Source organism: Triticum dicoccoides, chromosome 6B (assembly GCF_002162155.2).
Source record: "Triticum dicoccoides isolate Atlit2015 ecotype Zavitan chromosome 6B, WEW_v2.0, whole genome shotgun sequence".
Taxonomy (NCBI): domain Eukaryota; kingdom Viridiplantae; phylum Streptophyta; class Magnoliopsida; order Poales; family Poaceae; genus Triticum; species Triticum dicoccoides.
In genome coordinates, this window is record NC_041391.1 from 128,786,030 (window position 1) to 128,809,015 (window position 22,986).

The 22,986-nt window shown below is 45.9% G+C and overlaps 1 non-coding gene across 1 annotated transcript; it reads right to left on the reverse strand.

The window, feature by feature from the left end:
* Positions 1-12,123: 12,123 nt before the first annotated feature.
* TRNAM-CAU lies at positions 12,124-12,212 on the reverse strand. Its single transcript is given in 2 exon segments — positions 12,124-12,159; positions 12,175-12,212. It is a non-coding gene; the product is annotated as a tRNA-Met (tRNA).
* Between the last annotated feature and the right edge of the window lie 10,774 nt (positions 12,213-22,986).

Here is a 22,986-nt window from a genome sequence, read left to right on the forward strand (position 1 = left end):
AACATGATGAACAAGGTGTTTATGGAGTTTTTGGATAAGTTCGTCGTGGTATTCATTGACGATATTTTGGTCTACTCAAAGAATGAAGAAGAACATAAGGAGCACTTGCGTTTGGTACTCGAGAAGCTCAGAGAACATCAGTTGTATGCCAAGTTCAGCAAGTGTGAGTTTTGGTTGAAGGAAGTTGGATTTCTCGGACATGTTATATCCGGAGAAGGTATAGTAGTAGACCCCACTAAAGTTGCCACTGTGACAAACTAGGAAGCACCAACAACAGTTGGAGAGATCCGGAGTTTCCTTGGACTCGCAGGATACTACCGGAGATTCATTGAGAATTTCTCGAGGATTGCGAAGCCTATGACAGAGTTGTTGAAGGATACCAAGTTCATATGGACTAAGGAGTGTGAGGCTAGTTTCCAGGAGTTGAAGAAACGTTTGGTTACCTCACCAGTGTTAATTTTGCCAGATCAGACCAAGGATTATGAGGTGTATTGCGACGCTTCACGTCGAGGACTTGGAGCAGTGCTCATGCAGGAGGGAAGAGTTGTTTCGTACGCTTCACGACAACTGAAACCTCACGAATTGAATTATGCCACACATGATTTGGAGTTAGCAGCCGTAGTGCATGCATTGAAGACGTGGAGACATTTTCTGATCAGAAATCACTGTGAGGTGTACACAGATCACAAGAGTTTGAAGTACATCTTCACGCAAAAGGAGTTGAATCTCAGGCAGAGGAGATGGTTGGAGCTTATTAAAGATTACGATATGAGATTGCATTATCACCCCGGGAAGGCTAACGTTGTATCAGACGCGTTGAGCCGTAAGAGCCATGTCAACACCCTAATGACCGGAGGTTTACCAAAAGAATTAGCCGAGAAATTCCGGGAGCTATGTTTGGAAATAGTTCCGAGAGGCTATGTAGCAGCGTTGGAAATTCAGTCCTTGACGGATAAAATCAGAGAAGCTCAAAGGACCGATAAGGAAGTTGCTTCTATTAAGGAGAAGATGAGCAAGGGAAAAGCTAAGGGATTTCGTGAGGATGAACACGATACCCTATGGTTTGAAGACCGTATATATGTGCCCAATGACCCGGAGATCAGGAAGTTGATTCTGCAGGAAGCACATGATTCACCGTATTCGATCCACCCAGGAAATACCAAGATGTATTTGGATTTGAAGGATACATTCTGGTGGACCGGAATGAAGAAAGACATTGCGGAGTATGTAGCAGTTTGCGATGTATGTCAAAGAGTAAAAGTAGAGCATCAAAAGCTAGCAGGATTGCTACAGCCATTGCCGATACCCGAATGGAAGTGGGATAAGTTAGGCATTGATTTTATCACGGGATTACCAAGGACTCGTTTCGGCTATGACTCAATTTGGGTTGTAGTTGATCGATTGACGAAGGTAGCACATTTCATCCCAGTAAAGACCACTTACACCAGTGCTAAGTTGGCCAAGATATACATGACCAGGATCATCTGTTTGCATGGAGTTCCTAGGAGTATCATATCATATAGAGGAACCCAGTTTACCTCAAAGTTCTAGAAGCAGTGCACGAGACTTTGGGTACCAGGCTAGAGTTCAGTACAGCTTTTCATCCACAGACAGATGGACAGACCGAGAGAGTCAATCAGATTTGGAGGATATGCTGAGAGCTTGTGCGCTAGATTATGGATCAAGTTGGGATGAAAGTTTGCCGTATGCAGAGTTTTCTTACAACAACAGCTATCAAACCAGTTTGAAAATGGCCCCTTTTGAAGCCTTGTACGGAAGGAGGTGCAGGACACCGTTGTCGTGGGACGAGGTTGGAGACCGCCAGTTGTTTGGACCTGATTTGATTAAGGAGTCTGAATAGAAGGTGAAGTTAATTCGCGATAGGCTCAAGGTAGCTCAGTCCAGGCAGAAGAGCTATGCGGATTCAAAACGCAAGGAGATAGAATATGAAATCAGAGACAGAGTTTATCTTCGAGTATCCCCGCTTTGAGGAGTTAAGCGATTTGGAGTTAAAGGAAAGTTAGCGCCCCGATTTATAGGACCATATCGTGTTTTGGAACATATGGGAGAAGTTGCTTACAAGTTGGAATTACCCGAGGGATTGTCAGGTGTTCACAATGTGTTCCATGTTTCTCAGTTGAAGAAGTGCCACGCAGAGATGGCTGACATACCGTTGAGAGACACAGTGTCGTTGGAAGCAATTCAGTTGGATAACAATTTGACCTAGGAGGAGAAACCAGTTAAGATTCTCGGGTTTGCGAGCAGAGTCACCCGCAGCAAGGTTATCATGTTCTGTAAGGTTCAGTGGAGCCACCACTCGGAGGACGAAGCCACTTGGGAACGAGAGGAAGATTTGCTCAAGGACCACCCTCACCTATTTTCTAGCCAACCCGAATCTCGAGGGCGAGATTCTTCTTCAGGGGGGTAGGTTTGTAACATCCCAAATTTTCAATTTGGAATGTTATACATTAGATCATCAATGCATATCATATTTTATTTGCTTTTGGTTTTGATCCTAGAAATTCTACGCAACTCAAGGACCCAAGGAGAGAGTTGGCGATTTCGTTATTTTCATATTTGAGTTTTCTCAAATTTTGGGAATAGGATCATTTGATTTTATATATTTTATCATCAATTATTTCTATTACAAAAATATGAGAGAGGGAATAAAATGACTTTCCCAAAATAAAGAAATATTGAGGATTTAATAATAAAATCAAATAAAGTTTTATTTCGGAGTTTTTCGTTATTTTATTTGAATTTAGGAAAAATATGCGTTTTTCAAAATTGCATTTAGGCCCCAAATAAATGTTCACTTTGTTGGACTTGATTTTATAAGTACGGGGAAATTTATTTCGGGATTTTTGGAGTCCGTTTAGTATTTATTTTTATTTCTTTTCTGAGCGTAATTATTTAAAAAAAACGCGAACCGCCTTACGGGCCGTGCCCGAGCGGGACTCCGCCCGGGGGCAGCCTTTAAATAGCGCCGCCCCGAGCCGCCCCCAGCCCAGCCGCCCGCGCCAGCCCAGCTCGTCGCCGCCGCCAAACCCTAGCCCGCGCCGCCTCGAGCCCCGCGCCAGCCACCGCCGCCGCTAGCCGCGCCAGCCGGAGCCGCCGCCTCGCCGACCCGCCGCCCGAGGTGCCTCGATTTCCGCGCCGCTGGTTTTTCTCGAAAACCGTTCGGTTTTTTCCGTCGGTTTTTTACCGGTTTTTTTAGTTTCGGTTTTTTTATTAGATCGGTTTATTTTTTTCGGTTCAGTTGAATAGCGAGCGTACGCTTGTTCGTTCGTTTTAACAAACGTGTTCATCGTTTAGATCCAGTTAACGAACATTCGTTCTTTACACTGTTCATCGTTTTTCTTTTTCTTGGATTTAATCCGCGATTTTTCTGATCGCGATTTCTGATCCGATTTTCGTTCTAGTATAACTTTTCGCTCGTTTACCGGAATCAGGCGATTCAAGCGCCTGGAGTTTCGTCTCGAAACCCTCTTTCCGAATAACCAACTTGAACAAGTTTTTACTTCTGTAAAAGTTGACTTTGATCCAGATTAGTAAAACGAAGTTGTTTTCTTTCGCCGTTTGACTTTTGTATCTTCGTTCAATTTGTTTCTTTTGCAAACCGGAGTTCTTAAGTTGAACTTTCTGGTTAGATATTTTATTTGAGTTTTACCTGTGCATTAGATGAGTACTTATTGTATGCTTGTTTGTTTGTCTGCGATAGAATACACGGAGTGCGCCGCCTATTATTTCGAGTCTCTAGGTTTCACGGATCATCAGCAAAGCAAGTAACACTTTGATCATATCCCTTATTACCCAGTTTTATTGCATTAGATCAATCCTCAAACATTGCATGATTAGGATCTAATTAAATTGTGGGTTTTGGGGAAGTAGATTGAGGTAGTACCTATTACCTGTTTTATTTTCAAACCTTTGGGAGTTACTTCTATGTTTGCTTATTATGCCATGCTATGCTAGTAGACGTGGATTGGGTGAGTGTATCCATGACAGATGTGAGATTGTTAATTAATGGTTTATTTAAGATGGCAACTTTAATACACATTTGGGTGGATTGAGGTACCTGGTTTCCAGGATTTGCCTGTTTTTCTTCGGACCACCACCCATGCTCAAAGGGATCATAAGATTATTCATGCTAGAAACTTCCGTGTGCAGCCACATGCTACTATGGGCTCTAGCATAGTTGACTAAGTCGTGCGAACTCTTACAGTGGTAGACTAGCTGATGTAGGGGTTGTAGGTTGGTACGGTCTACCCGTTACGTAAGGTGCAAGCGCTTCTGAAAGACTATGTCCCGGTCATCCGTTTCTCTAACACCATGTAGTGCGAGAAATCAAAAGGAGGAGATCGAGTCATGTGGGGAAAAGTGCGCAAACCTCTGCAGAGTGTAACAAACTAATCATGGTTAGCCGTGTCCCCAGTTATGGACATCTTGAGTATCTAGTACTTGGATTTCGTGTGAATCTCATCATGTTATTTCTAATTAATATGGATGGGATGTTAATGAGTACTTTTAGTTGGGATTGAGAATGCTGTCAATCATTCTCAATGTTTAACCACCACCATGATAGTTAAATAAATTTATTCCTTTGCAGTAGGGAAAAATTAGCTTTACGCAAAACTGTAACCATAGAGCTTTCCACCAGCCAAATATGCATGTAGTATAGCTTACTCTTTCATTATTCTCTATGTGTTACATTGCCAGCATATTCCATGTGCTAACCCGTTTTCGGGCTGCAACGTTTCATGTTGCAGACTTTTCAGACGACGAGTAAGGTGCCTTTAGGTCGTGGTTCTATACTCAGTGATGCCATTGGAGTTGATGGACTCACTTATCTTCCAAGCCTGCCGCTGTTATCGTTGTTAGATGGCCTTAAGCCATATTTATTGTAATAAGCTCTCTTTGGAGACATTCGATGTAATAAGTGTGTGATTGCTACTCTGTTATAAATCCTTCAAGTACTGTATGGTGTCAGCATTACTGATCCAGAGATGACATCTGAGCACAGAGACCAGACTGTTTGAGGTCTGGTCGCTACAGTGGTCTTCTTTTGTCTTAACATGATGGTAAACCGGTCATAGCATTGTACTACTCCAAGAATATGCATGTAGTCTGCTTGCACCTTTGGCAACCAATTGACTTCCAACGAAAGCAGTTTTCTATCAGATCCTGGGAGTTATGCCATGCAATAGTACTAGCAATTGTCCACGGGGCTAAGCAAACCATTGCATGGCCGGTGACTAGCAATTGTCCATGACTGCCAACGAAAGCAACAACATCTAGTAGCATGATGGATTGTCTGACCACGTGGTAGCTTCAGTCTTCTTGGTGTATATTTCCTGTATGAATTTGCCAAGGCTGATCCGATCTGGTCACTCCTCTTGTAGCAGTTTTGGGCAATAGAAAATTTGTAGATCAATTTTTTTTCATCCCGTGGCAGAGTACTAATTTGTAGCAGTAGGATTGCTACTATTATCTCGTTCGAACAGAGGACACCGCGACGGTGGCGAGTGGTCTAGGCACTCGGCGGTTTAATAGAGGATGAGCCCGCAGCAGGCGTGAGGCGGCGGAAGCAGGCCCGCAGCCACGACGGCTGGTTGGAGATGCACGGCCGTGGCCGGTTCAGCGGGGCGGGTGACTCAAGGCACAGGAGATCCGGCAAGGCGCAGCAGCGAGGCCATGATGAAGCGGCAAGGTTGGTCCGAGGCAGCAGCTCAGGCAGGGCAGGACCGTCGCCGACCGCGGGCGGAGGTGACCCGGCGGGGCGGCAGTTGAAGCGGGACGGAACAACAAAGGGAAGCGCCGCGGGTAACCAGCGACGGGTAAAGTTGAAGGCCAGCGGAGGCAGAACCAGCAAGCCGGCGCAGCATGAATCAGTTGAGCCGCGGCGGGTCGAACGCAAGGTATTGAAACTGATGGTGGCTCAAGGCGGAAATGGCGGAGGTAGCTAGCAGCGTTGATGGCGGTTTGTGGTGGAGTCCGGTGCGGCTCACAGGTGCGGCAGCGGTTTAGTCCGTAGTGGCAGATCAGGGGCAGCAGTCCGGGTCAACACCCGATGGCGGATTGAAGTAGAAATCATGGCAGTGCGGCCACAGCCAGTGACTATGGCGGCTTGGAGGGTGTTTCCAGGCCGGTCTAAGGCGGCGATTTGCAGGTGGGGAGGTTGACGAGGACGCGACGGCGGCGACCGGCCCGGGGGCGATGGGAGGTCGTGGCAGCAATTCGGCCCCGGCAGATGGCAGCAGCTCGGGGCTCTTGCGAAGTGGCGGAGGCGAGGCCCGCGAGGTAGCCAGTGGGGCTCCGGTGAAGGCAGGCCGCGGCGGTTTACAGATGGCGGCGGTTGAAACACGGGCTGACTCCCGTTCACGTCCTCGTCCCGGTCGCTATCGGTTTGACTATCTTGTCTTCCAGGTCGTGGCCTCCTCCCCCTCTTTTTTTGGCATGAATAACTTGACGGATCACGCATATGCTTTGGCAATAACTCTGACTATTGGACGACAAAATAACAGGAGCTCAAGACGTCCAGTGGTGGTTAGCCGCTCGTGCCAGGCAATAGCATGACCGGACCGTTGTAGAAAACCCACTAGGCTTTGATTTTTAATCCATCTTGGGGTCTGCGTGTGAGCTGGCTATTACATCCTTCCTTGAATTTCATACGTGTACAGTGGCTGTACTAGCTGATGTCTCTTGACGTGCACGAGCTAGGGAATCCATCAAGCTCTTTTTTTTATCAGCACTTGGACCCTTGATTCCTGTGCGTGTGCTAGGTCAACCCGGAAACTTCACGGGGCTGAAGCAACTGACTCGGTCGCCGATGTACCAATAGATGATGCTCATGATGTGTGTTTAGCTGTCTTTGATCACCTCGGACTTGGACGGCGGTACGTAGAGCAGCCAAAGCAACCTGGCGGATCGGACAGGGCGGCTTAGATTTGACAGCGGCGCAATACAAGTTCGAACCGACCTCGGTGTACTGCTGCAGTATGATCGCCGCAGCGGAAAACCCAATCTGTCATAGCGACTGGCGGCGGTGCTCGGCGGAAGCAGACGGAGAGGCCGCCGCAGTTACTCAAGGCACGGCGACGCGAGACCAATCCGTATCAATGATCGGCCGGGGGCAGAGGCGCGATGAGAAAACCGGCCCAGGCGCAACGACGGAGTCCGTGCCCATGATCCTATCCACGGAAAGCCCTATTTGCCGCTCTCTGCGGCAAACAGTCGGGGCTCCGCACAGGGGCTATCGAGCGAGCGACGCACCTGGGCTGGTCTGTTAAGCGCTCTAAATACACCGATTTTGCGAACCTTCTGTGACTGTTTCTAGCCGGGTTTTTTCCGGTTTTGGGAACCTTCTAGAAGGTTTCTGAACCGGTTTTTTCTTTTCATATTTATTTTCGTTTTTATTTTTTATTTTTCTTTCCTTTTTCGTTTTTTCTATTTCTTTTTTCTGTCTTCTTTTCTTTCTTCTTGCTCTTTTTCTTTTATCTTTTAAATTATTTTTTAAGAAAATTTTCTAAAAAGAAATTTCTTTATTTCTTTTTCAAAATAGTTGTCGTTACACAAAAAAGTTCAAAACTTTGAAAATTCAGAAAACGTATCAGATTTCAATTTTCAGTTCACATATTCAGAAAATGTTCGTGCTTCCAAATTTGTTCGGTATTTTTCAAAATTGTTCTCCGTTTTAAAAAATATTCTCTATATTCAAAAAATGTCCGTTCTTTAAAAAATTGTTCATGCTTTCAAATTTGTTCAGGATTTTTTAAAATTGTTCTATGTTTCAAAATTTGTTCTCAAGATTTAAAAATTGTTTGTGCTTGAAAAAAATGTTCACAAATTCCAAAAATGTTCATGTTTTTGAAAAATGTTTGTGTAATTCAAAATTTGTTCGTTTTCATAAAATTTGTTCACATATTCAAAAAATGTTCATGTTTGAAAATGTATTCAGAAATTCAAAATTGGTCCGTGTGTTCATGTTTGGGAACCTTCCAGAAGGTTCTTGAACCGGTTTTCTGGTTTTCTTTTTTGTTTCTTCTTCTTCTTTTCGGTTTTAGTTATTTCGGTTTCTCTTTTTTTCTGTTTCTTTTTTTCTGTTTGTTTTCTTTCTTTGGTTTTTTATTTCTTTTTCTTTTCTTCTCTTTTTTCAAAAAATTGAAAATTTTAAGTTTTGTTCGTGTTTCCAAAAAAGTGCAGTTTTTTAAAAAATGTTCTCAAAATACAAAAAATGTTCTCATTACACAAATAGTTCAAAACTTTCGAAAATCAGAAAATGTACCAGATTTTAATTTTTTGTTCACATATTCAAATAATGTTTGCGCTTCCAAATTTATTCTCAATATTAAAAAATGTTCGTACTTTAAAAAAATGTTCGCGCTTCCAAATTTGTTTGGGACTTTTCAAAATTGTTCTCTATTTCAAATTTTGTTCTCAACATTTCAAAAAATGTTCGTGCTTCAAAAAATTGCTCGCGCTTCCAAATTTGTTCTCAAGATTCAAATATTGTTCACAAATTTGAAAACTGTACATGTTTCCGATTTTTGTTTGGGAAATCCAAAAATAATAGTTTTCATAAATTTTGTTTGCATTTTCAAAAAAACGTACGTTTAAAAATTGCTCAAAATTTGGGAAAATATTTGGAATTTTTCCAAACAGTGTTAAATCCGGAACTATTCTTCGTTTCTTTTATAGTTCCGCTGTACTTCGGTTGCTTGGTCTGTTCTATCGCAGTGGCTAGCACCGAACTTGCGCAAACAAGCAGTCGCGTGTTCGATTCCCAGCGTCCGCGCGTTACCGTATATTTTTGCGATTATTCTCACTCGCAGCGCGCTGAATGGGCCGGCCCAGTCGGTGCCCCTCTATGCGACGCATCGTCTATTTGCCGCAGAACGCGGCATATAGGAGGTCCCCCTATCCACTTCCGGGTCATGGTTGACCTCGAGTCTTGATTTTAGCCCAGTCACGCGCGCGTTGATACGGATTGGTACACCATGGCATACAGCGGGTGTAGTTGAATTCTTATCTGACTCGGCGACGCGTAGTAGCAACACCAACAGCAGATCCAAAAAAAAACCTTGTCTAGGTCTCGCCGTAGAATTTTCCATCTGTAGTAATGGACCTGGAAAGACAACTTTTTTTGTTGTCGCTGGATTTTTCCTTCTTTTCAATCACGTCTGATGAACTCGTAGTTGATCCTATGCTGACTCTTCTTCATCTTAACGATCGCGAGCTTCTCGAAACCCTAGGAAAGATCCTTCAAAGAACTCAACACCACCGTGCGCGCTCCCCACGGTGGGCACCAACTGTCGTGGTTTTGTCACGGCAGATGTCCTAGTGTGAAGACTTAGTCGTGAGGCCAACGCATCTATGTGGTAGCTTGAGAAGGGTTGAGCGGAATCGAGAGACGCAACACAAGACAAGGATTTAGACAGCTTCAGGCCCCGGGAAACATCATCCGGTAACAACCCTACATTCTGTTTGAGGCTAGATCTCATTATCATCACGAGGGAGTCGCCGTAAACCGGCTCTCCTCTAGTTGTGTCTAGCCCTAGCTATTGTTTCTTGCTTGTCCCTCTTTGGGGAGCCCTGCCCCTCCTTATATATGTTGAAGGGGCGGGTTACATGACTAGTCCTAGTAGGATTAGGATGACTCTATTACAAGTGGAGTCCTAGTCTTGCTTCCTTTGTAGAAAAATATTCCTTATGCTTTCCTCATAAACCGGCCCACCATAGCATGATCCGGCCTTTCATAAACCGCCCGTTGGGCCACCGGGTCTTGTCGCTCCTCTGACCCGCCTGCGGGATTACCAATGAATCATAAACTGCCAGGTCCAAGTGGGAAGTCAGTGAATCGCCAAACTCTAGCCAGGTCATACATCCGGCGGTTTATACCGCGGGGTATATCCCCGACAAATGTGCTAACTTAAGATAACAACAGATCCTTCCTAGCACCAAGTAGAAATAATCCAAGTCGCAAGTTAATATCTTAGTAACCAATTTGATATAGCGCTGAAGCGACTACGGCTCGTCATTGCGCTGATACAGATATAACTAACAGTGTGCTTACTTATACAGCAACTATGTCCAGCCAAATCTTCCGTAAACAAGAAAGAAATTGGCACTTGTAAACTAGAACCATTGGTGTTCTTATGAAATGTAGTAGTTGGCCACCCTAGCCAACGACTTGGAATCAGTCATCAATGGCAACTGCAACATAACCACTATTTTAAATACCCCGCTATAGCTCCGTTATAGCAAGTTATAGCATTTACGAAAGGTCTTGAACTAAGAGACTTTGGTCCAAATAATTTGATATAAAGTTGAGGCTAGGGCTTTCTTTCATGGCCCTGCGAAAAAAAGGTAAAAAGGAAACCAGGTTCAGATTTTCTCAATTTCACCTGATGATTCAGATGTAGGTGTGACGACACAAGTTGTCACCCAGCGTTTCATCATCACAAGGCCAATTTTAGGTGGCGTGAGGGAGGCTCGAACTCTTGACCTCAGGATCACTCACGTTATAGCTATGAGACATACGCGCTAGCAACTGCGCCACCATCCCTTTGTTGGATTAGTGGAGAAATAACATCTATTCATAACAATTCCGTGGGTTCAAATTAAGCAAAGATCAACGCTTTCCAAATCAGCTCGTTCATCCATCGTCAAATCTAGAGTTGAAGAATGGAGAAAGAAACTACACACATTAGGTTGCATCAGAATGTCCAACACCCATACTACAATATGCTAACTTAAGATAACAACAGATCCTTCCTAGCACCAAGCGAAAATAATCCAAGTCGCAAGTTAATGTCTTAGTTACCAATTTGGTACAGCACTAAAGCGACTATGGCTCGTCATTACGCTGATACAGATATAACTAACAGTGAGCTTACTTATGCAGCAACTATGTCCGGCCAAATCTTCCGTAAACAAGAAAGAAATTGGCACTTGTAAACTAGAACCAACGGTGTGCTTACGAAATGTAGTAGTAGGCCTCCCTAGGCAGTGACTTGGAATCAATCATCAATGGCGGCTGCGGCAGAACCACTGTTTTAAATAGCATGCTATAGCTCCCTTATAGCACGCTACACCGTTTACAAAAGGTCTTCCACTAAGAAACTTTGGTCCAAAGAATTTGCTATAAAGTTGAGGCTAGAGCTTTCTTTCATGGACCTGCAAAAAAAGAGAAAAAAAGGAGACCAGGTTCAGATTTGCTCAATTTCACCTAATGATTCAGATGTTGGTGTGACGACCCAAGTTGTCACCGAGCGTTTCATCATCACAAGGCCAATTTTAGGTGGGCGAGAGAGGCTCGAAGTCTCGACCTCAGGATCACTCACGTTATAGCTATGAGACCTACGCGCTAGCCAACTGCGCCACCACCCCTTTGTTGGATTAGTGGAGAAATAATATCTCTTCATAACAATTCCGTGGGTTCAGATTAAGCAAAGATCAACACTTCCAAATCATCTAGTTCATTCATTGTTAAATCTAGAGTTGAAGAATGGGGAAAGGAACTACACACATTAAGTTGCATCACAAAGTCCAACACCCATACTATAATATGCTAACTTAAGATAACAACATATCCTTCTTAGCACCAAGCGGAAACAATCCAAGTCGCAACTTAATATCTTAGTAACCAATTTGGTACAGCGCTGAAGCGATTGCAGCTCGTCATTGCGCTGATACAGATATAATGAACTATGTGCTTACTTATGCAGCAACTATGTCCGGCCAAATCTTCCGTAAACAAGGACATAAATTGGGACTTGTAAACTATAACCAATGGTGTGCATACGAAATGTAGTAGTAGGCCGCCCTAGCCAGCGTCTTGGAATCAATCATCAACAGCGGCTGTAGCAGAACCATTTTTTTAAATATCCCGCTATAGCTCTGTTATAGCACGCTATAGCGTTTATAAAAGGTCTTGCGCTAAGTGACTTTGGTCCAAACAATTTGCTATAAAGTTGAGGCTAGAGCTTTCTTTCATGGGCCTGTGAAAAAAAGAAAAAAAGGAGACCACGCTCAGATTTGCTCAATTTCACCTGATGATTCAAATGTTGGTGTGACGACCCAAGTTGTCACCGAGCGTTTAATCATCACAAGGCCAATTTTAGGTGGGGTGAGAGAGGCTCGAACTCTCGACCTCAGGATCACTCACGTTATAGCTATGAGACCTACGCGCTAGCCAACTGCGCCACCACCCCTTTGTTGGATTAGCGGAGAAATAACATCTCTTCTTAATAGTTCCTTGGGTTCAGATTAAGCAAAGATCAACACTTTCCAAATCAGCTGGTTCAACCATCGTCAAATCTAGAGTTGAAGAATCGAGAAAGGAACTACAAACATTAAATTGCATCAGAAAGTCCAACGCCCATACTAAAATATGCTAACTTAAGATAACAACAGATCCTTCCTAGCACCAAGCGGAAATAATCCAAGTCGCAAGTTAATATCTTAGTAACCAATTTGGTACAACGCTGAAGCGACTACGGCTCATCATTGCGCTGATACAGATATAACTAACTGAGTGCTTACTTATGCAGCAACTATGTCCAGCCAAATCTTCCGTAAACAAGAAAGAAATTGGCACTTATAAACTAGAACCAATGGCGTGCTTACGAAATGTAGTAGTAGGCCACCCTAGCCAGTGACTTGGAATCAATCATCAACGGCGGCTGCAGCAGAACAACTGTTTTAAATAGCCCGCTATAGCTCTATTATAGCACGCTATAGCATTTTCAAAAGTTCTTGAGCTAAGAGACTTTGGTCCAAACTATTTGCTATAAAGTTGAGGCTAGGGCTTTCTTTCATGGCCCTGCAAAAAAAAAGAAAAAAAAAGGAGACCAGGTTCTGATTTTCTCAATTTCACCTGAGGATTCAGATGTAGGTGTGACGACCCAAGTTGTCACCGAGCATTTCATCATCACAAGGCCAATTTTAGGTGGGGTGAGAGAGGCTCAAACTCTCGACCTCGGGATCACTCACGTTATAGCTATAAGACCTACACACTAGCCAACTGTGCCAGCACCCCTTTGTTGGATTAGTGGAGAAATAACATCTCCTCATTAAAATTTCGTGGGTTCAGATTAAGCAAAGATCAACACTTTCCAAATCAGTTGGGTCATCCATTTTCAAATCTAGAGTTGAACAATGGAGAAAGGAACTACAGACATTAAGTTGCATCAAAAAGTCCAACACCCATACTACAATATGCTAACTTAAGATAACAACAGATCCTTCCTAACACCAAGGGGAAACACCCCAAGTCGCAACTTAATATCTTAGTAACCAATTTGGTACATCGCTGAAGCGACTTCGGCTCGTCATTGCGTTGATACAGATATAACTAATTGTGCGCTTACTTATGCAGCAACTATGTCTGGCCAGATATTCCATAAACTAGACTAGAAATTGGCACTTGTAAACTATAACCAATGGTGTTATTATGAAATGTAGTAGTAGGCCGCCCTAGCCAGCGACTTAGAGTCAATCATCAACAGCGGCTGTAGCAGAACTACTGTTCTAAATAGCCCACTATAGCTTTGTTATAGCACGCTATAGCGTTTACAAAAGGTCTTGCGCTAAGAGACTTTTGTCCAAACAGTTGGCTATAAAGTTGAGGCTAGAGCTTTCTTTCATGGCCATGCGAAAAAATAGAAAACAAGGAGACCAGGTTCAGATTTGCTCAATTTCACCTGATGATTCGGATGTAGGTGTGACGACCCAAGTTGTCACCGAGCGTTTCATCATCACAAGGCCAATTTTAGGTGGGGTGAGAGAGGCTCGAACTCTCGACCTCAAGATCACTCACATTATAGCTATGAGACCTACGCGCTAGCCAACTGCGCCACCACCCCTTTGTTGGATTAGTGGAGAAATAACATCTCTTCATAGCAATTCCATGTGTTCAGATTAAGCAAAGATCAACACTTTCCAAATCAGCTGGACCATCCATCATCAAATCTACAGTTGAAGAATGGAGAAAGGAACTACAGACATTAGGTTGCATCAGAAAGTCCAACGGCCATACTACAATATGCTAACTTAAGATAACAACAGATCCTTCCTATCACCAAGCGAAAATAATCCAAGTCGCAAGTTAATATCTTAGTAACCAATTTGGTGCAGCACTGAAGCGACTGCGGCTCGTCATTGCGCTGATAGAGATATAACTAACTATGCGCTTACTTATTCAGCAACTATGTCCATCCAAATCTACCGTAAACAAGAAAAGAAATTGGCCCTTGTAAACTAGAACCAATGGTGTGCTTATGAAATATAGTAGTAGGCCGCCCTAGCCAGTGACTTGGAATCAATCATCAACGGCGGCTGCAGCAGAACCACTGTTTTAAATAGCCCGCTATAGCTCCGTTATAGCACGCTATAGCGTTTACAAAAGGTCTTGCGCTAAGAGACTTTGGTCCAAACAATTTGCTATAAAGTTGAGGCTATGACTTCCTTTCATGGGCCTGCGAAAAAAAAGAACAAAAGGACACCAGGTTCAGATTTCCTCAATTTCACCTGATGATTCAGATGTAGGTGTGACGACCCAAGTTGTCACCGAGCGTTTCATTATCACAATGCCAATTTTAGGTGGGCGAGAGAGGCTCGATCACTCACGTTATAGCTATGAGACCTACGCGCTAGCCAACTGCGCCACCACCCCTTTGAGGGATTAGTGGAGAAGTAACATCTCTTCATAACAATTCTATGGGTTCAGATTAAGCAAAGGTCAGCACTTTCCAAATCAGCTGGTTCATCCATCGTCAAATCTAGAGTTGAGAATGGAGAAAGGAACTACAGACATTAAGTTGCATCAGAAAGTCCAACACCCATACTACAATATGCTAACTTAAGATAACAACAGATCCTTCCTAACACCGAGCGGAAACAATCCAAGTCGCAACTTAATATCTTAGTAACCAATTTGGTACAACGCTGAAGCGACTGCGGCTCGTCATTGCGCTGATACAAATATAACTAATTGTGCACTTACTTATGCAGCAACTATGTTCGGACAAATATTCCATAAACAAGACTAGAAGTTGGCACTTGTAAACAATAACCAATGGTGTGCTTACGAAATGTAGTAGGCCGCCCTAGCCAGCGACATGGAATCAATCATCAACGGCGGCTGTAGCAGAATCACTGTTTTAAATAGCCGGCTATAGCTCCATTATAGCATGATATAGTGTTCACAAAAGGTCTTGCGCTAAGAGACTTTGGTCCGAACAATTGGCTATAAAGTTGAGGCTAGAGCTTTCTTTCATGGCCCTGCGAAAAAAAGAAAAAAAGGAGACCAGGTTCAGATTTGCTCAATTTCACCTGATGATTCAGATGTAGGTGTGACGACCCAAGTTGTCACCGAGCGTTTCATCATCACAAGGCCAATTTTAGGTGGGGTGAGAGAGGCTCGAACTCTCGACCTCAAGTTCACTCACGTTATAGCTATGAGACCTACACGCTAGCCAACTGCGCCACCACCCCTTTGTTGGATTAGTGGAGAAATAACATCTCTTCATAACAATTCCATGTGTTCAGATTAAGCAAAGATCAACACTTTCCAAATCACCTGGACCATCCATCGTCAAATCTACAGTTGAAAAAGGGAGAAAGGAACTACAGACATTAAGTTGCATCAGAAAGTCCAACACCCATACTACAATATGCTAACTTAAGATAACAACAGATCCTTCCTAGCACCAAGAAGAAATAATCCAAGTCGCAAGTTAATATCTTAGTAACCAATTTGGTGCATCGCTGAAGCGACTACTGCTCGTCATTGCCTCTGATACAGATATAACTAACTGTCCGCTTACTTATGCAGCAACTATGTCCGGCCAAATCTACCATAAACAAGAAAAGAAATTGGCCCTTGTAAACTAGAACCAATGGTGTGCTTACGAAATGTAGTAGTAGGCCGCCCTAGCCAGCGACTTGGAATCTATCATCAAAGGCGGCTACAGCAGAACCACTGTTTTAAATAGCCCGCTATAGCTCTGTTATAGCACGCTATAGCGTTTACAAAAGGTCTTGCGCTAAGAGACTTTGGTACAAACAATTTGCTATAAAGTTGAGGCTATGACTTCCTTTCATGGGCCTGCGAAAAAAAAAGAACAAAAGGAGACCAGGTTCAGATTTCCTCAATTTCACCTGATGATTCAGATGTAGCTGTGACGACCCAAGTTGTCAACGAGCGTTGCATTATCACAATGCCAATTTTAGGTGGGCAAGAGAGGCTCAAACTCTCGACCTCAGGATCACTCACGTTATAGCTATGAGACCTACGCGCTAGCCAACTGCACCACCACCCCTTTGAGGTATTAGTGGAGAAGTATCATCTCTTCATAACAATTCCGTGGGTTCAGATTAAGCAAAGGTCAACACTTTCCTAATCAGCTGGTTCATCCATCGTCAAATCTAGAGTTGAGAATGGAGAAAGGAACTACAGACATTAAGTTGCATCAGAAAGTCCAACACCCATACTACAATATGCTAACTTAAGATAACAACAGATCCTTCCTAACACCAAGCGGAAACAATCCAAGTCGCAACTTAATATCTTAGTAACCAATTTGGTACAACGCTGAAGCGACTGCGGCTCGTCATTGCGCTGATGCAAATATAACTAACTGTGCACTTACTTATGCAGCAACTATGTTCGGCCAAATATTCCATAAACAAGACTAGAAATTGGCACTTGTAAACAATAACCAATGGTGTGCTTACGAAGTGTAGTAGGCTGCCCTAGCTAGCGACATGGAATCAATCATCAACGGCGGCTGTAGCAGAACCTCTTTTTAAATAGCCGGCTATAGCTCCATTATAGCACGCTATAGTGTTCACAAAATGTCTTGCGCTAAGAGACTTTGGTCCAAACAATTGGCTATAAAGTTGAGGCTAGAGCTTTCTTTCATGGTCCTGCGAAAAAAAAGAAAAAAAGGAGACCAGGTTCAGATTTGCTCAATTTCACCTGATGATTCAGATATAGGTGTTGTCGTGGTTCTAAGCCTGACAGTAGAGTGGGGGGTAGGTATGGAGAGGCAAGGTCCTAGCTATGGAGAGGTTGTAAACACAAGGGATGTACGAGTTCAGGCCCTTCTCGGAAGAAGTAATAGCCCTACGTCTCGGAGCCCGGAGGCGGTCGAGTGGATTATGAGTATATGAGTTACAAGGTGACGAACCCCTTGACCTGTGGAGGGGGGTGGCTTATATAGAGTGCGCCAGGACCCCAGCCAGCCCACGTAGGAGAGGGTTTAAGGTGAGTTAAGTCTGGGGCGTTACTGGTAACGCCCCACGTAAAGTGTCTTTACTATCATAAAGTCTACTTAATTACAGGCCGTTGCAATGCAGAGTGCCTCTTGACCTTCTGGTGGTCGAGTGAGTCTTTGTGGTCGAGTCCTTCAAGTCAGTCGAGTGAGTCCCTCGTTGGTCGACTGGAAGGTGACCTCTTCCAAGGGTGTCCCTGAGCAAGGTACTTAGATTAGGTCTGTGACCCTACCTCAGTATTCTCCGCGCCACTTTGGGGAAGCGCACGAAGCGGAGCGTACCGCGGCGTTCGGATGGGACGGGACAGAGACGCCTCGATCTCCGCGCCACTTTCTTCGCCACGTAACCTGCCTGCATAACTGTTCCTGGATATGATTAGATCGACCGGGCCCACCTGTCATCCACTCGGAAGGGACCTTATAAATGCGCCCGGTGAGGGTTTTTGTACTGTGCCTTAGTATTCTCCCTCCCTGCTTCCTTCGTCTCCGCCCAGCGCGCTCGTTCTCGCCTCCGCACAACTTCCCCTCGCGCGTCTCACCGGCAACCATGGCCAAGGAGAAGATGGCGGCGCTGGAACGCGCGAAGAAGGCGTCGGCGACGGAGAAGGCGAAGGGGAGATCCACCAGCCGCGGCGGGTCTTTGTCCAGATCCCGCCTGCCGAAGGGCTGGGTCCAAGGAGATTGGATCCAGTCGACCATCACAGAGAAAGATCTCCTCGACATGGCCAACGAGGGCTTGATCCCCCATGGAGCTGCGAGGCTTCCGGGGAAGGAGTGACAGCCCCAGCCAGAAGAGGGTGAGTGCGTGCTCTTGGCCACCCATGTTGATCGTGGATTTTCTTTGCCGCCGAGTATTTTCTTCCGTGGCTTCTTGAATTTCTTTGGAGCGCAGCTCCACCACTTTACCCCAAATTCTATTGCCTATCTTGCTGCGTTCGTGTCCATGTGTGAGGGTTTTCTGGGCTGTCGACCGCACTTGGGCTTGTTCAAGCATATATTCACGTGTCGCTCTCAGACCGTGAAGAAGGCGAGCCCAGGCGACGAAAGAACCCGAGTCGTCCAAAATTGTGGGGGCCTGGGGATCCAGGTGAGGAATAAGAGCACCTTCCCGCCCATGACCTTTCCCGAGTCAGTCAGAGGCTGGCAGTCGACCTGGTTCTACTGCCAGGACCAGTCGACGCCGGGGTAGTCGAGTGGACTCCCTCAGTTTACCATGGACCGAGTGAACAAGCCCTCCTCTCTGAAGTTGATCCCGGAGGAGAAAGCTGACGTGAAGATGTTGATGGAGCGCGTGGTGCAGTTGGTTCGGGAGGGAGTGACGGGCATGGATCTCCTAGAGGTCTTCCTTAGGCGTCGAATCCAGCCCCTTCAGTTCCGGAGCCACTGCATGTGGTTGTACTGTGGGACTGAAGACGAGACTCGAGTCCATCCAGAAGCAGTCGACGATGTCACTCTGGAAAGATGGATGGCCGCCGTTACCGGAAACAAGGATAACCCACGCGGAGCCAGAAGGATTCCTCCACTCGACCACAACAGCGATCCAAACAAGGTATGTCTGCTCTGCTCTCCACTGTGTTCTTGTCATATTCATTTCTGTTTATCCTGCCGACTGGTCGATTGATCCTTGTCTTGATATCTACCAGGCCCTCACCGAGCTATACTCGATGCCAAATGGGGCACAAGCTCCGACTGAGGAGGGTGAGGCGAGTGGGGGCGAGAGCCAGGAGGAGGAGGAATGGGACTCGGACGTTGCTGAGGATGATGATGACGATGATGATGATGACGGTGATGAAGATGACGTTGAAGACAAGGAAGAAGAGGAGGAGGAGGTCGTACCACCGCGCTCAGAAAGGCGGTGGAAGCTTGTCCACGACCCTTCGACTGAACGTGGCAAGGGGGTTGCGACCGTTGCTCAGTCGACCAAGCGCCCTCGGACCACCTCTCCAGTGCCGACTGAAAAGGCGCCGAAGCAGCCCAGGGCGGCCCCGTCGAAGCCGACCAAGCTCCTACCGAAGATGAAGGTGTCTATCCCCACCATATCAGGGTAATCGTGCTGCTTAAGTCTTCTTATTTTGTGTGAACTTTGTCTCTGGTTGACGCTGAAGTTAGTCGACTGATTCTTTGGAGTTGCAGTGCTGCTACTTCTGAGACCTCAGCCCGGGCTGATGACCATGAGATGGAGGACGCAGCAACTTCAAAACCAGGTACTATATTCTTAACGCCGTTTTTAGTCGACTGACTCACGATCTCTGATCCTGATTCTTCTCTGTAGCTCCACCCAATGCTGTTATCAATCTCCCTGATGATGATGAGGATGAGGAACCGCTGAAGCGCAGAAGGAGTAGGAAAGCGTCCGCCAGCAGGGTGCCCCAGGATGTGACGTCGCCTGAGATTCTGATTGCGGAGGAGGAGAACACCACTCGACACACGGTGTCCTTCGCAAATCCACTAACGAGTGCTCAGGAGCCCTCCCTCTTCACGATGCACCACGTCCCAGAGGACCAAGATGGCGCGGCGAAGGAGGCGATACGTCAGGCAGGAATCATGATGGAGCAGTTGAAGACCATCCGGGATGCGAGCCAAGCGGCTTATGACGCCAGTTCTGCCCTCCAAAGCAATGTTCAGGTCAGTCGACCACCGTTTGTTCTGTTAGGATATGCTACCAAAAACTTTTCCTTTCCAGAATTTATAATAGTCACCCACTGGGTGTGTCGATTAAACTCCGTGTTAGCGGGGGCACGCTGAGTGCACCCGCTGGGTGTAGTCCCCAAGGCTAAGGTCGACTGCTGGCAGTCGGCCTTAGGCTTTATAATTTCAGCCTTGCTGTCATTCGACCAAGTCGACTGGATTTCACAATCCGGTCGACTGGTCGACTCTGTCTTTAATAGGATTAGTGGGGGCACGCTGAGTGCACCCACTGGGTGTAGTCTCCAAGGCTAAGGTCGACTGCTGGCAGTCGGCCTTAGGCTTTATGATGTCGATCTTTCTGTCAGTTGACTATGTCGACTGGACTTCACAAACCGGTGGGGGCACGCTGAGTGCACCCACTGGGTGTAGTCCCCGAGACTGTGGTCGACTGCTTGCAGTCGATTACAGTCTTAAAGAATACATCCCCCTCTTTTTTTTTTGAGGTCGACTGGTCGACTTTATCTTCAACAGGATTAGTGGGGGCACGCTGAGTGCACCCACTGGGTGTAGTCCCCGAGACTACGGTCGAATGCTTGTATTCGGCTGTAGTCTTAGAAACGTGTGATTTTTCCTTTTTCACTCGGAAGTGAATTATATTTGACATTTAGTCGATTGGTTCTTCGCAGAACTCCTGTGATCTTGTGGCTCGCTACTCTAAGCTGGAAAACAAGCACACTCAACTCGAGCTGAGCTTGAAGCTGGTTCAGGAGAAGCTGACGAAGGCAAAGGAGGAGACCGAAGGTATGTTTGGTGAGACCCTGACGACTGCTTTTCCCCTTGCTTGTTTCAAAATCTGATCTTGCTGTAACTTGCAGGTAAGGTAAGGGAGGCCCAACAGAAGAAAGACCTCGAACTAGCTGAGAAGATCAAGCTTGCTGACGAGAAGTTAGCTTCAGTCACCAAGCTTGAACAAGACAATACCAATCTGAAAGCTGCTCTTGGGATCGCCAACAAGGAGGTCAGTCGACTGAAAACTGATAAAGCTGCCCTGACCGACCAAGTCAGTAAGTTGACTGGGAAGAAAAATGATCTGGAGGCCTTCCTGAGTGGTCTTGCCAAGAAGCTGTTTCTTATGCTTGAAGGTAAGCCTCTATGCTCGGCAAACATTTCCAATCGTGGTTTTTCCATTCGACCATCCCCTTGACTCAGTGATCATCCTTGCAGAATTTTGCCAAAACTTTGAAGAAGAAACTAGCCGGCTAGAGCCAAACCTCGACCCCGTCAATTCTCCGGTGAACGACAAAGTTGCCATGGATGTTTTCAGACTGGAGTCTCGTGTTGCAGCTGTCGTGGACTATCTCGCAAGGCTGAAGGCCGCCACATCTCGCATCGACTCGACGCTCTGGCCTGGGGAGACACTTCAGAATGACCTTGAGTCGCTGATGGCTCGCTTGAACACGATCCCTGGTCGAGTGCAGGAATGGAAGAAGTCCTCTGCTCGGTGTGGTGCAGATGTTGCTCTGTATCTGGCCCGAGTCCACTGCAAAGATGCGCGAGAAGAGAAGCTGGCGGCCCTCCGGGTGGCCAACACCAAGAAACACGACTTCAGGTCCTTTATGGAAACTTTCCTTGCGGCTGCCACTCGGATCGGCGACGGAATTGACCTTGATGAGTTTGTTGCACCTTCCAGCCCTCCACAGGAGGGGTAAAAAACTTCTTCTAGCTCGACGCTTTAAATTTGCCTCGGTATGCCGAGTGGAATTGTAACCGATAAACCTTAACGGGCTTAACGCCTGAGCACTTTCGGTTCCTTTAGATATCGATTCAAACTTGAATTTGGTGCTTGAATACGATTGCTTTTGGCTCGAAATGTCTTTTGCAGGTTCAAAGCAAGGCGCCTTTACTGCAATCGACTTATTCTTTAGCCCACTTAGGCGAGCACTGGGCTGCGGCTAAGCCTCCGAGTGGAAGTCCGGCTTACCACTCGGTAGGATTTTTATAACTTAGGCGAGCACTGGGCTGCAGCTAAGCCTCCGAGTGAGAGGTTTACTCTTCACTCGGTAGGATTTTCATATCTTAGACTAGCACTGGGCTGCAGCTAAGCCCCCAAGTGAGAGGTTTGCTCTTCACTCGGTAGGATTTTGATAACTTAGGCTAGCACTGGGCTGCAGCTAAGCCTCCGAGTGAGAGGTTTGCTCTTCACTCGGTAGGATTTTGATAACTTAGGCTAGCACTGGGCTGCAGCTAAGCCTCCGAGTGAGAGGTTTGCTCTTCACTCGGTAGGATTTTTATAACTTAGGCGAGCGCTTGGACTGCAGCTAAGCCCCCGAGTGAGAGGTTTGCTCTTCACTCGGTAGGATTTTGATAACTTAGGCGAGTACTTGGACTACAGCTAAGCCTCCGAGTGGAAGTCCGGCTTACCACTCGGTAGGATTTTTATATCTTAGGTGAGTACTTGGACTGCAGCTAAGCCTCCGAGTGGAAGTTCGGCTTACCACTCGGTAGGATTTTTATATCTTAGGCGAGTGCTTGGACTGCAGCTAAGCCCCCGAGTGAGAGGTTTGCTCTTCACTCGGTAGGATTTTTACAAACTTAGGCGAGTGCTTTGGACTGCAGCTAAGCCTCCGAGTGAGAGGTTTGCTCTTCACTCGGTAGGATTTTGATAACTTAGGCTAGCACTGGGCTACAGCTAAGCCTCCGAGTGAGAGGTTTGCTCTTCACTCGGTAGGATTTTGATAACTTAGGCTAGCACTGGGCTGCAGCTAAGCCTCCGAGTGAGAGGTTTGCTCTTCACTCGGTAGGATTTTTATAACTTAGGCGAGTGCTTGGACTGCAGCTAAGCCCCCGAGTGAGAGGTTTGCTCTTCACTCGGTAGGATTTTGATAACTTAGGCGAGTACTTGGACTGCAGCTAAGCCTCCGAGTGGAAGGTTTGCTCTTCACTTGGTAGGATTTTTATATCTTAGGCGAGTGCTTGGACTGCAGCTAAGCCCCCGAGTGAGAGGTTTGCTCTTCACTTGGTAGGATTTTTACAAACTTAGGCGAGCACAGGGCTGCAGCTAAGCCCCCGAGTGGAAGTCTGG